Source organism: Scyliorhinus torazame, chromosome 20 (assembly GCF_047496885.1).
Source record: "Scyliorhinus torazame isolate Kashiwa2021f chromosome 20, sScyTor2.1, whole genome shotgun sequence".
NCBI lineage: Eukaryota > Metazoa > Chordata > Chondrichthyes > Carcharhiniformes > Scyliorhinidae > Scyliorhinus > Scyliorhinus torazame.
In genome coordinates this window covers 30,946,894-30,962,122 of record NC_092726.1, presented here as the reverse complement: position 1 = coordinate 30,962,122, position 15,229 = coordinate 30,946,894, and the positions used below count along the sequence as shown (strand labels likewise).

The 15,229-nt window shown below is 52.3% G+C and overlaps 3 non-coding genes and 2 pseudogenes across 3 annotated transcripts; all 5 read left to right on the top strand.

Moving 5' to 3' along the window:
- The first annotated feature begins 5,510 nt into the window (after positions 1-5,510).
- On the top strand, positions 5,511-5,689 carry LOC140397247 (U2 spliceosomal RNA; annotated as a pseudogene).
- Positions 5,690-11,834: 6,145 nt separating this feature from the next.
- On the top strand, positions 11,835-12,017 carry LOC140397222 (U2 spliceosomal RNA). The gene has a single exon (XR_011936770.1). It is a non-coding gene; the product is annotated as a U2 spliceosomal RNA (small nuclear RNA).
- A 785-nt stretch (positions 12,018-12,802) lies between these two features.
- On the top strand, positions 12,803-12,993 carry LOC140397785 (U2 spliceosomal RNA). Its single transcript, XR_011937213.1, has one exon. It is a non-coding gene; the product is annotated as a U2 spliceosomal RNA (small nuclear RNA).
- Positions 12,994-13,780: 787 nt separating this feature from the next.
- Positions 13,781-13,971, top strand: LOC140397117 (U2 spliceosomal RNA). Its single transcript, XR_011936713.1, has one exon. It is a non-coding gene; the product is annotated as a U2 spliceosomal RNA (small nuclear RNA).
- Positions 13,972-14,357: 386 nt separating this feature from the next.
- Positions 14,358-14,523, top strand: LOC140397325 (U2 spliceosomal RNA; annotated as a pseudogene).
- Positions 14,524-15,229: the final 706 nt, after the last annotated feature.

The window sequence follows — 15,229 nt, the reverse complement described above, 5'->3', positions numbered from 1 at the left end:
CAGACTCCACCGTGCTCGGCCAAGCTGGAGGTTTCTTGACCAACAGTGAGCGTAGACTAAAAGTTCCAAAGCACAGTCGAGCGCAGCAAGGTGCACCTGAATGTCGGTGGACGAGGAGGACAAGAGCCATTGCCGGAAAATATGGGCTATCGCTTCTCGGCCTTTTGGCTAAGATCAAGTGTAGTCTCACTTGATCGAGGGAAGCTGAGAATTTCCATGTCGATTGTGGATTGGAGAATTCGGAGTGATTGACGTCGTCAAAGAGGAAACGTTTGGAGCTTGGCTGCTATTGGTGGATCTACATGCTGGCCTAAACCTCGGGTTTAGGCCTAACGCCGATACAGTTTCACACCCAACGTACGAGCTATGGATGCAGCTGCATCCCGACCACCAGGCTGGGGAGTGCGAAACACTCTCCGAGTCACAGTGAAGAAAACGGAGGGAGAGTCACCTTTGGACCGGAAACACTTCGTGAAGAGGGTGCTGCTCGAGTGTTGTGGGTTTAAAGCAACAGAGATCTTCTGCTTGCAAAACTTCCCCAAGAATGGTTTCTTTGATGTCACCTTCAAGAGCGTCGCAGCGTGCATCAAATTCTTGAACGTCTTCAAGGAAAAAGGTAACCAGAGTCCCTAGTCGATCCTAACTGCGGAGCCTCTGTTTACGCTACCGGCACAGCGAAATCGGGTTGTTACACTGCACACGTACAACCCCCACGTCCCTGTGTCTGATGTGCTCACGTTCCTCGCCAGGTACGCTGAGCTGAAAAGTGACAGCGTGCAAGTGAAAGACACCTTCGGCATCTGGACAAGTGAGCACCAGGTCAAGGTGACCCTAAGAACGGACAGCAACGGAGCCATCCTGCATCCCCCCTCCAATTTCGCTATTGGAGTAAATCGTGGCTACCTCTACTACGTGGGACAGCCACGAGTATGCCACACCTGTGGCAAAACGGGGCATGTTGCCGCAAACTGCAGTGTGACCTTCTGCAAGAACTGCAGGCAGGAGGGACACATGACTAAGGACTGCAAAGAAGACAAGTGCTGCAACTTGTGTGGGGAGGCCGGCCATCTTTACAGGGCCTGCCCGAAACGCGGGGCGACATACGCTGAAATCATCAGCAGCGGAGTTAAAAAGGCGACCAGAGAGGAGGTGCATACACCCTCCACCGAAAAAGATACCACGGCTCAGAATGAGGAAAAGCAACAAAAGGGCCCCCAACAAAAAGAAGAGGCCCCAGCACCTCCTGACAACCCAACCCCAGCCCCATCTGATGAGGAACACTCAATGGAAGAGGAAGAGGATGGGACAAAGAATAAAGAGCCCTGGGAAACAGTGAACAGGTACAAACGAAAGCGTAAACAAAAAAACAAACTGAAGAACCCCCCGAGGGGTAGTGGCAAAAAGCGACACCTCTCAGCCGGCGCACTTAGCGCCAACACCTCATCCGATGAGGGAAAACAGGACAAGAATCGGCCTCAGATAAAGAGGCAAAGCACCAACGTGGAACGGAAGTCACAGACCCCCCAGACCACCGACCGGGAAGGAAACAAGGTCACAGACCAACCCCCGATAGTAACGAGCAGCAACAACCCAGGTGAAGACCGGCCTGCAACCCCAACACCTACTGACTGCCATGACGAACGCCAGGGCTACATCACCCCCCCCCCCAATACATCTGCATCAAAGTCACGGGGCCAGTACGGACCAGAACAGCTTTCTCAGCCCTGCAACTGTGCTAAAGTTTGCGAGCACCACCGGCATGCTGGGGAACATCGAACAGCTGGAACAGCCAACTGTATAGACTCTGGACTCTTGAGACTGGTAAATCTACCTTTTAATAATGGGTTTAAAAATTGCATCCATAAATGTGCGAAGCATCAAAGATACTTCGCGGTGTGTAGCCACACTCAACTATTTGGCAAATGTAAAAGCTGACCTACTGTTCCTGCAGGAGTGCGGAATCCCGCACCTCAGCAACTACAGGCGCTGGTCGAGCTGGTGGTCCCACGGGCCATCCATCTGGTCAGGAGGAAACGACTGCCGCTCCTCCGGCCTGGGTATTCTGCTGCGGGGAGGCAACTTCACCATCTCCGACGTTAAGGAGGTGGTGGGCGGGCGCCTCCTCGTAGCAGACGTGAAATACAAAAACACCCCTCTCAGACTTATAAATGTGTACGCCCCGGCCGTAAAAAGTGAGCGGCTGGCAGTCCTTCAGCAACTCCCACTGCTGTTGGCCACCTCCAAGCCGGTCATCCTGGGTGGTGACTTCAACTGCATCATCGATGCGGCTGGACGATCCAGCAAAGCCGACAGCAAACTAGACGCTACGTCCAGACTCCTGATGGAAACGGTAAAAGACGCCAAGCTGCTCGACGTCTGCAGCAACCCTGCAGACGGCGCGCAGCGTAGATACACATGGTCACGGCCAGACGGGTCCGTCCGCTCCAGGATAGACTTCTTTTTTGTGTCCCGAGCTTTCACGGTCAGGTCCACCGACGTAACGCCGGTGTTCTTCTCTGACCACTGCCTCCTACTGGCCGACTGCCACCTGCAGGAAGACCAGGGGGTAGGCAGGGGGACATGGAAGCTAAATGTAAAACTGCTGACCCCTGAGAACATCGAGGAACTCAGGAGGGATTACAAAGGTTGCAGAACCGTGAAACCCCTCTTTGAGGCCCCACATCTCTGGTGGGAAGCAATCAAGGGGAATATCAAGAGGTTTTTCATCCTCAAGGGCGTTCAAAAGGTAAGAGAGAGACGAGGGGTCATGTCCAGGCTCCAGAAAAGTATGCAAAATTTGCTCCAGCTGCAGTCGATGGGGGTGGATGTCAAAGAGGATCTCCAAGAGGTGAAGAGCCAGCAAGCCTCGCTCTACACCTCGGAGGCCTCCAAGGTTATCTTCCGTTCCAGAGTCCGCTCCGTGGAGCAGGACGAAAAGTGCTCACGCTTCTTCTTCCAAAAGGTGCACAGAGAGACCTCTGTGATCAGCAGCCTGAAGGAAGAAGATGGCTCTGAAAAGTCATCGCAGTCTGACATCCTGAGGATCAGCCAATCCTTTTATGCCGGACTGTATGACCTGAAGCCAACAGATAGCACTGTTTCCCAGACCTTCCTGTCGACTATCACGGAGGTCATAGGCGACAGCGAGCTGGAAAACCTGGACAAACCACTAACTCTGGACGAGCTGACAAAGGCCGCCAAGTCCTTCGAGACGAGTAGAACTCCCGGAAGCGACGGCTTACCGGTTGAGTTGTATTCGGCTCTGTGGGACTGGATGGGCCCAGACCTGCTGGAAGTGTACGAGAGTATGCTTCTGGAAGGCAGCATGTCAGAGTCCATGAGGAAAGGCATCATCACCCTCATCTACAAACAGAAGGGGGAAAGGGAAGAAATTCGAAATTGGCGACCCATTTCACTGTTGAATGTGGACTACAAAATTCTAGCAAAGGTCATCGCCAATCGGGTCAGGTCTGCTCTGGAGTCGGTGATCCACCCTGACCAGACCTGTGCTGTACCCGGCAGGAAGATCTCTGATAGCCTCGCACTACTCAGGGATACGATCGCCTACGTGCAGGACAGGGGGGTGGACACTTGCCTCATCAGCCTTGACCAGGAGAAGGCTTTTGACAGAATATCGCACACCTACATGATGGATGTGCTCTCCAAAATGGGGTTTGGGGAGGGAATTCGCAATTGGATCAAACTGCTCTACACAAACATCTATAGCGCAGTCTCAATCAATGGGTGGGAATCAGAAAAGTTCCAGATCAGATCTGGAGTCAGGCAGGGCTGCCCTCTCTCCTCTGCCCTTTTTGTGTGCTGCATAGAACCTTTTGCCGAGTCCATCAGGAGGGATCCGGGTATAAGAGGAGTGACGATCCCAGGCAGTGGAGGCATGCAAGTCAAGGCCTCCCTGTACATGGACGACGTTGCCGTCTTCTGCTCGGATCCTGCGTCTGTACGCAGGCTCTTAACCACCTGCGACCAGTTTGAACTGGCCTCTGGAGCCAAGGTAAACCGGGGCAAGAGCGAGGCCATGTTCTTTGGGAACTGGGCCGACCGGTCCTTTGTCCCCTTCACTGTCAGGTCAGATTACCTGAAGGTGCTGGGGATATGGTTCGGAGCTGCTGGGGCGTGCACCAAAAACTGGGAGGAGCGCATAGGAAAGGTAAGACAGAAACTGGGCTGGTGGGAGCAACGCTCCCTCTCCATTGCGGGCAAAACCCTGGTCATCAGGTGTGAGCTACTCTCGGTGCTACTGTACGTGGCGCAGGTCTGGCCCATAACCCGACCCTACGCCACAGCAGTCACCCGGGCCATCTTCAAATTTATCTGGCGATCCAAGATGGACCGTGTCCGAAGGGACACCATGTACAAACCTCTGGAGAAGGGAGGGCGGAACGTACCCAACGCCTCCCTCATCCTGTTGGCCACCTTTGTGTCCAGCTGCATCAAGCTGTGCGTGGACCCCCAGTATGCAAACACCAAGTGTCACTACATACTGAGGTTCTACCTGTCACCGGTGTTGCGAAGGATGGGCCTTGCCTCATTGCCGCGGAACGCTCCAAGTAGTTGGACCGTACCGTACCACCTGTCCTTTGTGGAAAAGGTTTTGAAGGAAAACACCTTTGACCACAAGGCAATGAAGCAGTGGTCAGCACGTAATGTCCTCGAGGCCCTCAGGGGAAAGGAGACCGTGGAGGACGTTGGATGGTTCCCTGAGCAGACTGCCAGAGTCATCTGGCAGAACGCCTCATCACCAGAACTTTCAAACAAGCACCAAGACCTAGCTTGGCTGGTGGTGAGAAAGGCCCTCCCTGTCAGATTCTTCATGCACACCCGAAGGCTCTGCACCAATGCACGCTGCCCTCGGAGTGGCTGTGGGGGAAATGAGACGGTCACACACCTCCTTGTGGAATGTGCCTTTGCAAAGAAGGTCTGGAGAGAGATGCAGTGGTATTTGTCAAGGTTTATCCCAAACAGATCTGTGACACAGGACTCTGTGCTCTACGGACTGTTTCCAGGGACACACACCGAGACAAATATCCACTGCTGCTGGAAGGTCATCAACTCGGTAAAAGACGCTCTTTGGTCTGCCCGAAAAATGCTGATCTTCCAGTGCAAAGAATTGTCCTCGACCGAGTGTTGCAGACTGGCACATTCCAAGGTCCAGGACTACGTGCTGAGGGACGCACTCAAGCTTGGGGCAGCTGCCGCCAAGGCGCAATGGGGAAAGACCACTGTGTAAAGTCTTTCCAGCAAATGTACACCGAGGGGCGCGTAACAGTGTAAAGCCCCTCGGTCTGGGCAACCAACACTCCAATGTATAAAACAAACATGACAATGTAAATATTTAAGAAGGAATTGTAATGTAAAGAGTGATATGTGTATGACAATATCAAAATTGAATGAAAGAAAGTCAAGGCAACATGTAACCCTGCCGCAAATGTACAGTCAAGACAATTTGAAATGTTTCTGTAATGCTCATGATAAATTTTTATGAATAAAGTATATTTTTTTGAAAAAAAAAAAAAAATCTGTTCTTATCAGTTTAATATCTGATATGTCCTCAATCTGGGGACCGAAAGTTAAATTGATTTTTAGTACTCGGAGATGGTTCAGGGGCTTGCTCCTTCCGCTCCACGCATCAACCTGGTCTTGCAGTGCTTCCAGGAATGTTGCCTTCACCCTGCTTTGGGGCGAAAATGTATAAAAGCAGAAAATGCCGCAAAACCTGCCTACCCCTTTTCTTTGTTGTCCAGTTGCTTCATCCTGACCAATTTAAGGCATTTCAAGCTCCAAAGCATTGCTAGCTTTTCTGCTGGCGGGAGCTTCGTGCACTAATGCTGCGAGCCGATGGACTCGAGGACTTTCGGCAGCCAGGCTCCGTTTTCAGCTGATATGCCGCACAGATTTCCTGCTGCTATTTACAGGCCACTCACCCTCACCCTCGGATGCCGACTTGCCTTCTCCTCACTTCAGTTACCACATCCCTTCATCCTGCACAACGGGATAGTGTGGCGACAGACTGAACGGCATCCTGTTTGGATGTAGGTATACCTTCACGGCGTCTCTTTTAGTTCTCCTGACTCCACGACCAACACGCCAGGGTGGAGCTCAGGGAGACTAGACATTGCCCTCTGTTGGATTCCGCCAGTACTTACTGCTTGCACGGATTGCCCTTTGTTCGGCAAAGGTGGAGATTACTTCGACTCCCTCCGTTGGGTGTCACTGGGCCTTCACAGCGTCTCCATTTCATCTGGTGACGACAGGGGACGGCTTGCCAGACGATGTCTTCGTGTTGTGTTTTACTGGTTCTGCATGCACAGACTCCACCGTGCTCGGCCAAGCTGGAGGTTTCTTGACCAACAGTGAGCGTAGACTAAAAGTTCCAAAGCACAGTCGAGCGCAGCAAGGTGCACCTGAATGTCGGTGGACGAGGAGGACAAGAGCCATTGCCGGAAAATATGGGCTATCGCTTCTCGGCCTTTTGGCTAAGATCAAGTGTAGTCTCATTTGTTTGAGAGAAGCTGAGGATTTCGATGTCGATTATGGATTGGAGAACTCGGAGGGATTGAAGTCGTCAAAGAGGAAACGTTTGGAGCTTGGCTGCTATTGGTGGATCTACATGCTGGCCTAAACCTTGGGTTTAGGCCTAACGCCGATACAGTTCCACACCCAACGTACGAGCTATGGATGCAGCTGCATCCCGACCACCAGGCTGGGGAGTGCGAAACACTGTCCGAGTCACAGTAAAGAAAACGCAGGGAGAGTCACCTTTGGACCGGAAACACTCCGTGAAGAGGGTGCTGCTCGAGTGTTGTGGGTTTAAAGCAACAGAGATCTTCTGCTTGCAAAACTTCCCCAAGAATGGTTTCTTTGATGTCACCTTCAAGAGCGTCGCAGCGTGCATCAAATTCTTGAACGCCTTCAAGGAAAAAGATGACCAGAGTCCCCTGTCGATCCTGACTGCGGAGCCTCTGTTTACGCTACCGGCACAGCGAAATCGGGTTGTTACACTGCACACGTACAACCCCCACGTCCCTGTGTCTGATGTGCTCACGTTCCTCGCCAGGTACGCTGAGCTGAAAAGTGACAGCGTGCAAGTGAAAGACACCTTCGGCATCTGGACAAGTGAGCACCAGGTCAAGGTGACCCTAAGAACGGACAGCAACGGAGCCATCCTGCATCCCCCCTCCAATTTCGCTATTGGAGTAAATCGTGGCTACCTCTACTACGTGGGACAGCCACGAGTATGCCACACCTGTGGCAAAACGGGGCATGTTGCCGCAAACTGCAGTGTGACCTTCTGCAAGAACTGCAGGCAGGAGGGACACATGACTAAGGACTGCAAGGAAGACAAGTGCTGCAACCTGTGTGGGGAGGCCGGCCATCTTTACAGGGCCTGCCCGAAACGCGGGGCGACATATGCACAGATCATCAGCAGCGGAGTCAAAAAGGCGACCAGAGAGGAGGTGCATACACCCTCCACCGAAAAAGACACCACGGTTCAGAATTAGGAAACGCAACAGAAGGGCCCCCAACAAAAAGAGGAGGCCCCAGCACCTCCTGACAACCCAACCCCAGCCCCATCTGATGAGGAACACTCAATGGAAGAGGAAGAGGATGGGACAAAGAATAAAGAGCCCTGGGTAACCGTGAACAGGGACAAACGAAAGAGAAAACAAAAAAACAAACTGAAGAACACCCTGAGGGGTAGTGGCAAAAAGCGACACCTCTCAGCCGGCGCACTTAGTGCCGACACCTCATCCGATGAGGGAAAACAGGACAAGAATCGGCCTCAGATAAAGAGGCAAAGCACCAACGTGGAACGGATGGCACAGACCCCCCAGACCACCGACCGGGAAGAAAACAAGGTCACAGACCAACCCCCGATAGCAACGAGCAGCAACAACCCAGGTGAAGACCGGCCTGCAACCCCAACAACTACTGACTGCCACGACGAACCCCAGGGCTACACCCCCCCCCCCCAATGCATCTGCATCAAAATCACGGGGCCAGTACGGACCAGAACAGTTTTCTCAGCCCTGCAACTGTGTTAAAGTTTGCGAGCACCACCGGCATGCTGGGGAACATTCAACAGCTGGAACAGCCAACTGTATAGACTCTGGACTCTTGAGACTGGTAAATCTATCTTTTTATAATGGGTTTAAAAATTGCATCCATAAATGTGCGAAGCATCAAAGATACTTCGCGGTGTGTAGCCACACTCAACTATTTGGCAAATGTAAAAGCTGACCTACTGTTCCTGCAGGAGTGCGGAATTCCGCACCTCAGCAACTACAGGCGCTGGTCGAGCTGGTGGTCCCACGGGCCATCCATCTGGTCAGGAGGAAACGACTGCCGCTCCTCCGGCCTGGGTATTCTGCTGCGGGGAGGCAACTTCACCATCTCCGACGTTAAGGAGGTGGTGGGCGGGCGCCTCCTCGTAGCAGACGTGAAATACAAAAACACCCCTCTCAGACTTATTAATGTGTACGCCCCGGCCGTAAAAAGTGAGCGGCTGGCAGTTCTTCAGCAACTCCCACTGCTGTTGGCCACCTCCAAGCCGGTCATCCTGGGTGGTGACTTCAACTGCATCATCGATGCGGCTGGACGATCCAGCAAAGCCGACAGCAAACTAGACGCTACGTCCAGACTCCTGATGGAAACGGTAAAAGACGCCAAGCTGCTCGACGTCTGCAGCAACCCTGCAGACGGCGCGCAGCGTAGATACACATGGTCACGGCCAGACGGGTCCGTCCGCTCCAGGATAGACTTCTTTTTTGTGTCCCGAGCTTTCACGGTCAGGTCCACCGACGTAACGCCGGTGTTCTTCTCTGACCACTGCCTCCTACTGGCCGACTGCCACCTGCAGGAAGACCAGGGGGTAGGCAGGGGGACGTGGAAGCTAAATGTAAAACTGCTGACCCCTGAGAACATCGAGGAACTCAGGAGGGATTACAAAGGTTGGAGAACCGTGAAACCCCTCTTTGAGGCCCCACATCTCTGGTGGGAAGCAATCAAGGGGAATATCAAGAGGTTTTCCATCCTCAAGGGCGTTCAAAAGGTGAGAGAGAGACGAGGGGTCATGTCCAGGCTCCAGAAAAGTATGCAAAATTTGCTCCAGCTGCAGTCGATGGGGGTGGATGTCAAGGAGGATCTCCAAGAGGTGAAGAGCCAGCAAGCCTCGCTCTACACCTCGGAGGCCTCCAAGGTTATCTTCCGTTCCAGAGTCCGCTCCGTGGAGCAGGACGAAAAGTGCTCACGCTTCTTCTTCCAAAAGGTGCACAGAGAGACCTCTGTGATCAGCAGCCTGAAGGAAGAAGATGGCTCTGAAAAGTCATCGCAGTCTGACATCCTGAGGATCAGCCAATCCTTTTATGCCGGACTGTATGACCTGAAGCCAACAGATAGCACTGTTTCCCAGACCTTCCTGTCGACTATCACGGAGGTCATAGGCGACAGCGAGCTGGAAAACCTGGACAAACCACTAACTCTGGACGAGCTGACAAAGGCCGCCAAGTCGTTCGAGGCGACTAAAACTCCCGGAAGCGACGGCTTACCGGTTGAGTTGTATTCGGCTCTGTGGGACAGGATCGGCCCAGACCTGCTGGAAGTGTACGAGAGTATGCTTCTGGAAGGCAGCATGTCAGAGTCCATGAGGAAAGGCATCATCACCCTCATCTACAAGCAGAAGGGGGAAAGGGAAGAAATTCGAAATTGGCGACCCATTTCACTGTTGAATGTGGACTACAAAATTCTAGCAAAGGTCATCGCCAATCGGGTCAGGTCTGCTCTGGAGTCGGTGATCCGCCCTGACCAGACCTGTGCTGTACCCGGCAGAAAGATCTCTGATAGCCTCGCGCTACTCAGGGATACGATCGCCTACGTGCAGGACAGGGGGGTAGACACTTGCCTCATCAGCCTTGACCAGGAGAAGGCTTTTGACAGAATATCACACACCTACATGATGGATGTGCTCTCCAAAATGGGGTTTGGAGAGGGAATTCGCAATTGGATCAAACTGCTCTACACAAACATCTATAGCGCAGTCTCAATCAATGGGTGGGAATCAGAAAAGTTCCAGATCAGATCTGGAGTCAGGCAGGGCTGCCCTCTCTCCTCTGCCCTTTTTGTGTGCTGCATAGAACCTTTTGCCGAGTCCATCAGGAGGGATCCGGGTATAAGAGGAGTGACGATCCCAGGCAGTGGAGGCATGCAAGTCAAGGCCTCCCTGTACATGGACGACGTTGCCGTCTTCTGCTCGGATCCTGCGTCTGTACGCAGGCTCTTGACCACCTGCGACCAGTTTGAACTGGCCTCTGGAGCCAAGGTAAACCGTGGCAAGAGCGAGGCCATGTTCTTTGGGAACTGGGCCGACCGGTCCTTTGTCCCCTTCACTGTCAGGTCAGATTACCTGAAGGTGCTTGGGATATGGTTCGGAGCTGCTGGGGCGTGCACCAAAAACTGGGAAGAGCGCTTAGGAAAGGTAAGGCAGAAACTGGGCTGGTGGGAGCAACGCTCCCTCTCCATTGCGGGCAAAACCCTGGTCATCAGGTGTGAGGTACTCTCGGTGCTACTGTACGTGGCGCAGGTCTGGCCCATAACCCGACCCTACGCCACAGCAGTCACCCGGGCCATCTTCAAATTTATCTGGCGATCCAAGATGGACCGTGTCCGAAGGGACACCATGTACAAACCTCTGGAGAAGGGAGGGCGGAACGTACCCAACGCCTCCCTCATCCTGTTGGCCACCTTTGTGTCCAGCTGCATCAAGCTGTGCGTGGACCCCCAGTATGCAAACACCAAGTGTCACTACATACTGAGGTTCTACCTGTCCCCGGTGTTGCGAAGGATGGGCCTGGCCTCATTGCCGCGGAACGCTCCAAGTAGTTGGACCGTACCGTACCACCTGTCCTTCGTGGAAAAGTTTTTGAAGAAAAACACCTTTGACCACAAGGCAATGAAGCAGTGGTCAGCACGTAATGTCCTCGAGGCCCTCAGGGAAAAGGAGACCGTGGAGGACGTTGGATGGTTCCCTGAGCAGACTGCCAGAGTCATCTGGCAGAACGCCTCATCACCAGAACTTTCAAACAAGCACCAAGATCTAGCTTGGCTGGTGGTGAGAAAGGCCCTCCCTGTCAGATTCTTCATGCACACCCGAAGGCTCTGCACCAATGCACGCTGCCCTCGGAGTGGCTGTGGGGGAAATGAGACGGTCACACACCTCCTTGTGGAATGTGCCTTTGCAAAGAAGGTCTGGAGAGAGATGCAGTGGTATTTGTCAAGGTTTATCCCAAACAGATCTGTGACACAGGACTCTGTGCTCTACGGACTGTTTCCAGGGACACACACCGAGGCAAATATCAACTGCTGCTGGAAGGTCATCAACTCGGTAAAAGACGCTCTTTGGTCTGCCCGAAACTTGCTGATCTTCCAGTGCAAAGAATTGTCCTCGACCGAGTGTTGCAGACTGGCACATTCCAAGGTCCAGGACTACGTGCTGAGGGACACACTCAAGCTTGGGGCAGCTGCCGCCAAGGCGCAATGGGGAAAGACCACAGTGTAAAGTCTTTCCAGCAAATGTACACCGAGGGGCGTGTAACAGTGTAAAGCCCCTCGGTCTGGGCAACCAACACTCCAATGTATAAAACAAACATGCCACTGTAAATATTTAAGAAGGAATTGTAATGTAAAGAGTGATATGTGTACGACAATATCAATATTGAATGAAAGAAAGTCAAGGCAACATGTAACCCTGCCGAAAATGTACAGTCAAGACAATTTGAAATGTTTCTGTAATGCTCATGATAAATTTTTATGAATAAAGTATATTTTTTTGGAAAAAGAAAAAAAAAAAATCTGTTCTTATCAGTTTAATATCTGATATGTCCTCTATCTGGGGACCGAATATTAAATTGATTTTTAGGACTCGGTGATGGTTCAGGGGCTTGCTCCTTCCGCTCCACGCATCAACCTGGTCTTGCAGTGCTTCCAGGAATGGTGCTCTCTCCCCGCTTTGGGGCGAAAATGTATAAAAGCAGAAAATGCCGCAAAACCTGGCTACCCCTTTTCTCTGTTGTCCAGTTGCCTCATTCTGACCAATTTAAGGCATTTCAAGCTCCAAAGCATTGCTAGCTTTTCTGCTGGCGGGAGCTTCGTGCACTAATGTTGCGAGCCGATGGACTCGAGGACTTTCGGCAGCCAGGCTCCGTTTTCAGCTGATATGCCGCACAGATTTCCTGCTGCTTTTTACAGGCCACTCACCCTCACCCTCGGATGCCGACTTGCCTTCTCCTCACTTCAGTTACCACATCCCATCATCCTGCACAACGGGGAATTGTGGCGACAGACTGAACGGCATCCTGGTTGGATGTAGGTATACCTTCACGGCGTCTCTTTTCGTTCTCCTGACTCCACGACCAACACGCCAGGGTGGAGCTCAGGGAGACTAGACATTGCCCCCTGTTGGATTCCGCCAGTACTTGCTGCTTGCACGGATTGCCCTTTGTTCGGCAAAGGTGGAGATTACTTCGACTCCCTCCGTTGGGTGTCACTGGGCCTTCACAGCGTCTCCATTTCATCTGGTGACGACAGGGGGCGGCTTGCCAGACGATGCTTTCCTGTTGTGTTTTACTGGTTCTGCATGCACAGACTCCACCGTGCTCGGCCAAGCTGGAGGTTTCTTGACCAACAGTGAGCGTAGACGAAAAGTTCCAAAGCACAGTCGAGCGCAGCAAGGTGCACCTGAATGTCGGTGGACGAGGAGGACAAGAGCCATAGCCAGAAACTATGGGCTATTGTTTCTCGGCCTTTTGGCTCAGATCAAGTGTAGTATCTGCTCTTATCAGTTTAATGTCTGATATGTCCTCTATCTGGGGACTGAATATTAAATGAATTTTTTGAACTCGGTGATGGTTCAGGGGCTTGCTCCTTCTGCTCCACGTATCAACCTGGTCTTGCCGTGCTTCCAGGAATGGTGCCTTCACCCTGCTTTGGGGCGTAAAATGTAAAAAAGCAGAAAATGCCGCAAAACCTGGCTTCCCCTTTTCTCTCTTGTCCAGTTGTCTCATCCTGACCAATTTAAGGACTTTCAGGCTCCAAAGCATTGCTAGCTTTTCTGCTGGCGGGAGCTTCGTGCACTGATGTTGCGAGCCAATGGACTCGCGGACTTGCGGCAGCCAGGCTCCGTTTTCAGCTGATATGCCACACAGATTTCCTGCTGCTTTTTACAGGCCACTCACCCTCACCCCCGGATGCCGACTTGCCTTCTCCTCACTTCAGTTACCACATCCCTTCATCCTGCACAAAAGGCAAGTGTGGCGACAGACTGAACGGCATCCTGATTTGGATGTAGGTATACCTTCACGGCGTCTCTTTTCGTTCTCCTGACTCCACGACCAACACGCCAGGGTGGAGCTGAGGGAGACTAGACATTGCCCCCTGTTGGATTCCGCCAGTATTTGCTGCTTGCACAGATTGCCCTTTGTTCGGCAAAGGTGGAGATTTCTTCGACTCCCTCCGTTGGGTGTCACTGAGCCTTCACAGCGTCTCCATTTCATCTGGTGACGACAGGGGACGGCTTGCCAGACGATGTCTTCCTGTTGTGTTTTACTGGTTCTGCATGCACAGACTCCACCGTGCTCGGCCAAGCTGGAGGTCTCTTGACTAACAGTGACCGTAGACTAAAAGTTCCAAAGCACAGTCGAGCGCAGCAAGGTGCACCTAAATGTCAGTGGACGAGGAGGACAAGAGCCATTGCCGGAAAATAGGGCCTATCGCTTCTCGGCGTTTTAGCTCTGATCAAGTGTAGTATCTGTTTTTATCAGTTTAATATCTGGTATGTTTTCTGTCGAGCGACCGAATATTAAATTGAATTTTGGGGCTGGGAGATGGCTCAGGGGATTGCTCCTTCCTATCCACGCATCAACCAGGTCTTGTCATGTTTTTAGGAATGGTGCCTTCACCCCGCTTTGGGGAGCAAAAGGTACACAAGCCGAAAATGGCGCAAAACCTGGCTTCCCTTTTTCTCTCTTGTCCAGTTGTCTCATCCTGACCAATTTAAGGCCCTTCAGGCTCCTAAGCAATGCTAGCTTTTCTGCTGGCGGGAGCTTTGTGCACTGATGTTGCGAGCCGATGCACTCGTGGACTTTCGGCAGCGAGGCTCCGTTTTCAGCTGATATGCCACACAGTTTTCTTGCTGCTTTTTACAGCCCACTCACCCTCACCCTCGGATGCCGACTTGCCTTCTCCTCACTTCAGTTACCACATCCCTTCATCCTGCACAACAGGGAAGTGTGGCGACAGACTGAACGGCATCCTGATTGGATGTAGGTATACGGAAAATATGGGTTATCGCTACTCAGCCTTTTGGCTCAGATCAAGTGTAGTATCTGTTCTTATCAGTTTAATATCTGCTGTGTCCTCTCTCTGGGGACCGAATATTAAATTGATTTTTGGGACTGGGAGATGGTTCATCGCCAGGCACGCTGAGCTGAAAAGTGACAGCGTGCAAGTGAAAGACACCTTCGGCATCTGGACAAGTGAGCACCAGGTCAAGGTGACCCTAAGAACGGACAGCAACGGAACAATCCTGCATGCCCCCTCCAGTTTAGCTATTGGAGTAAATCGTGGTTACCTCTACTACGTGGGACAGCCACGAGTATGCCACAAAACGGGGCATGTTGCCGCAAACTGCAGTGTGACCTTCTGCAAAAACTGCAGGCAGGAGGGACACATCTTTACAGGGCCTGCCCGAAACGCGGGGCGACACATGCACAGATCATCAGCAGCGGAGTTAAAAAGGCGACCAGAGAGGAGGTTCATACACCCTCCACCGTAAAAGACACCACGGCACAAAATGCGGAAAAGCAACACAAGGGCCCCCAACAAAAACAGGAGGCCCCCCCGACGATTCTCCGGGCCCCGATGGACCGAGTGGTCGTAAAGCTTTGCCCAGTCCTGCCGGCATGAATTACTCACCTCACACACAGCGGGACCTGGCAGGTTAGTGTGCGGGGGTCATCCTGTGGTGGTGGGGGTGGGCGGGGGGGGCGGGGTATCCTGACCCGCGATCGCCGCCTACTGATCTGCTTAATTAAACAGCTTATACTTAGTTGGAATCTATACAATGTCGCCTTTAAACACTCTATAATCGGCAATATTCCATCAGATTGATTTTCAGGATGAACACTCACATTTGAGTTGAGGCAGCTTCTTAAAAGTG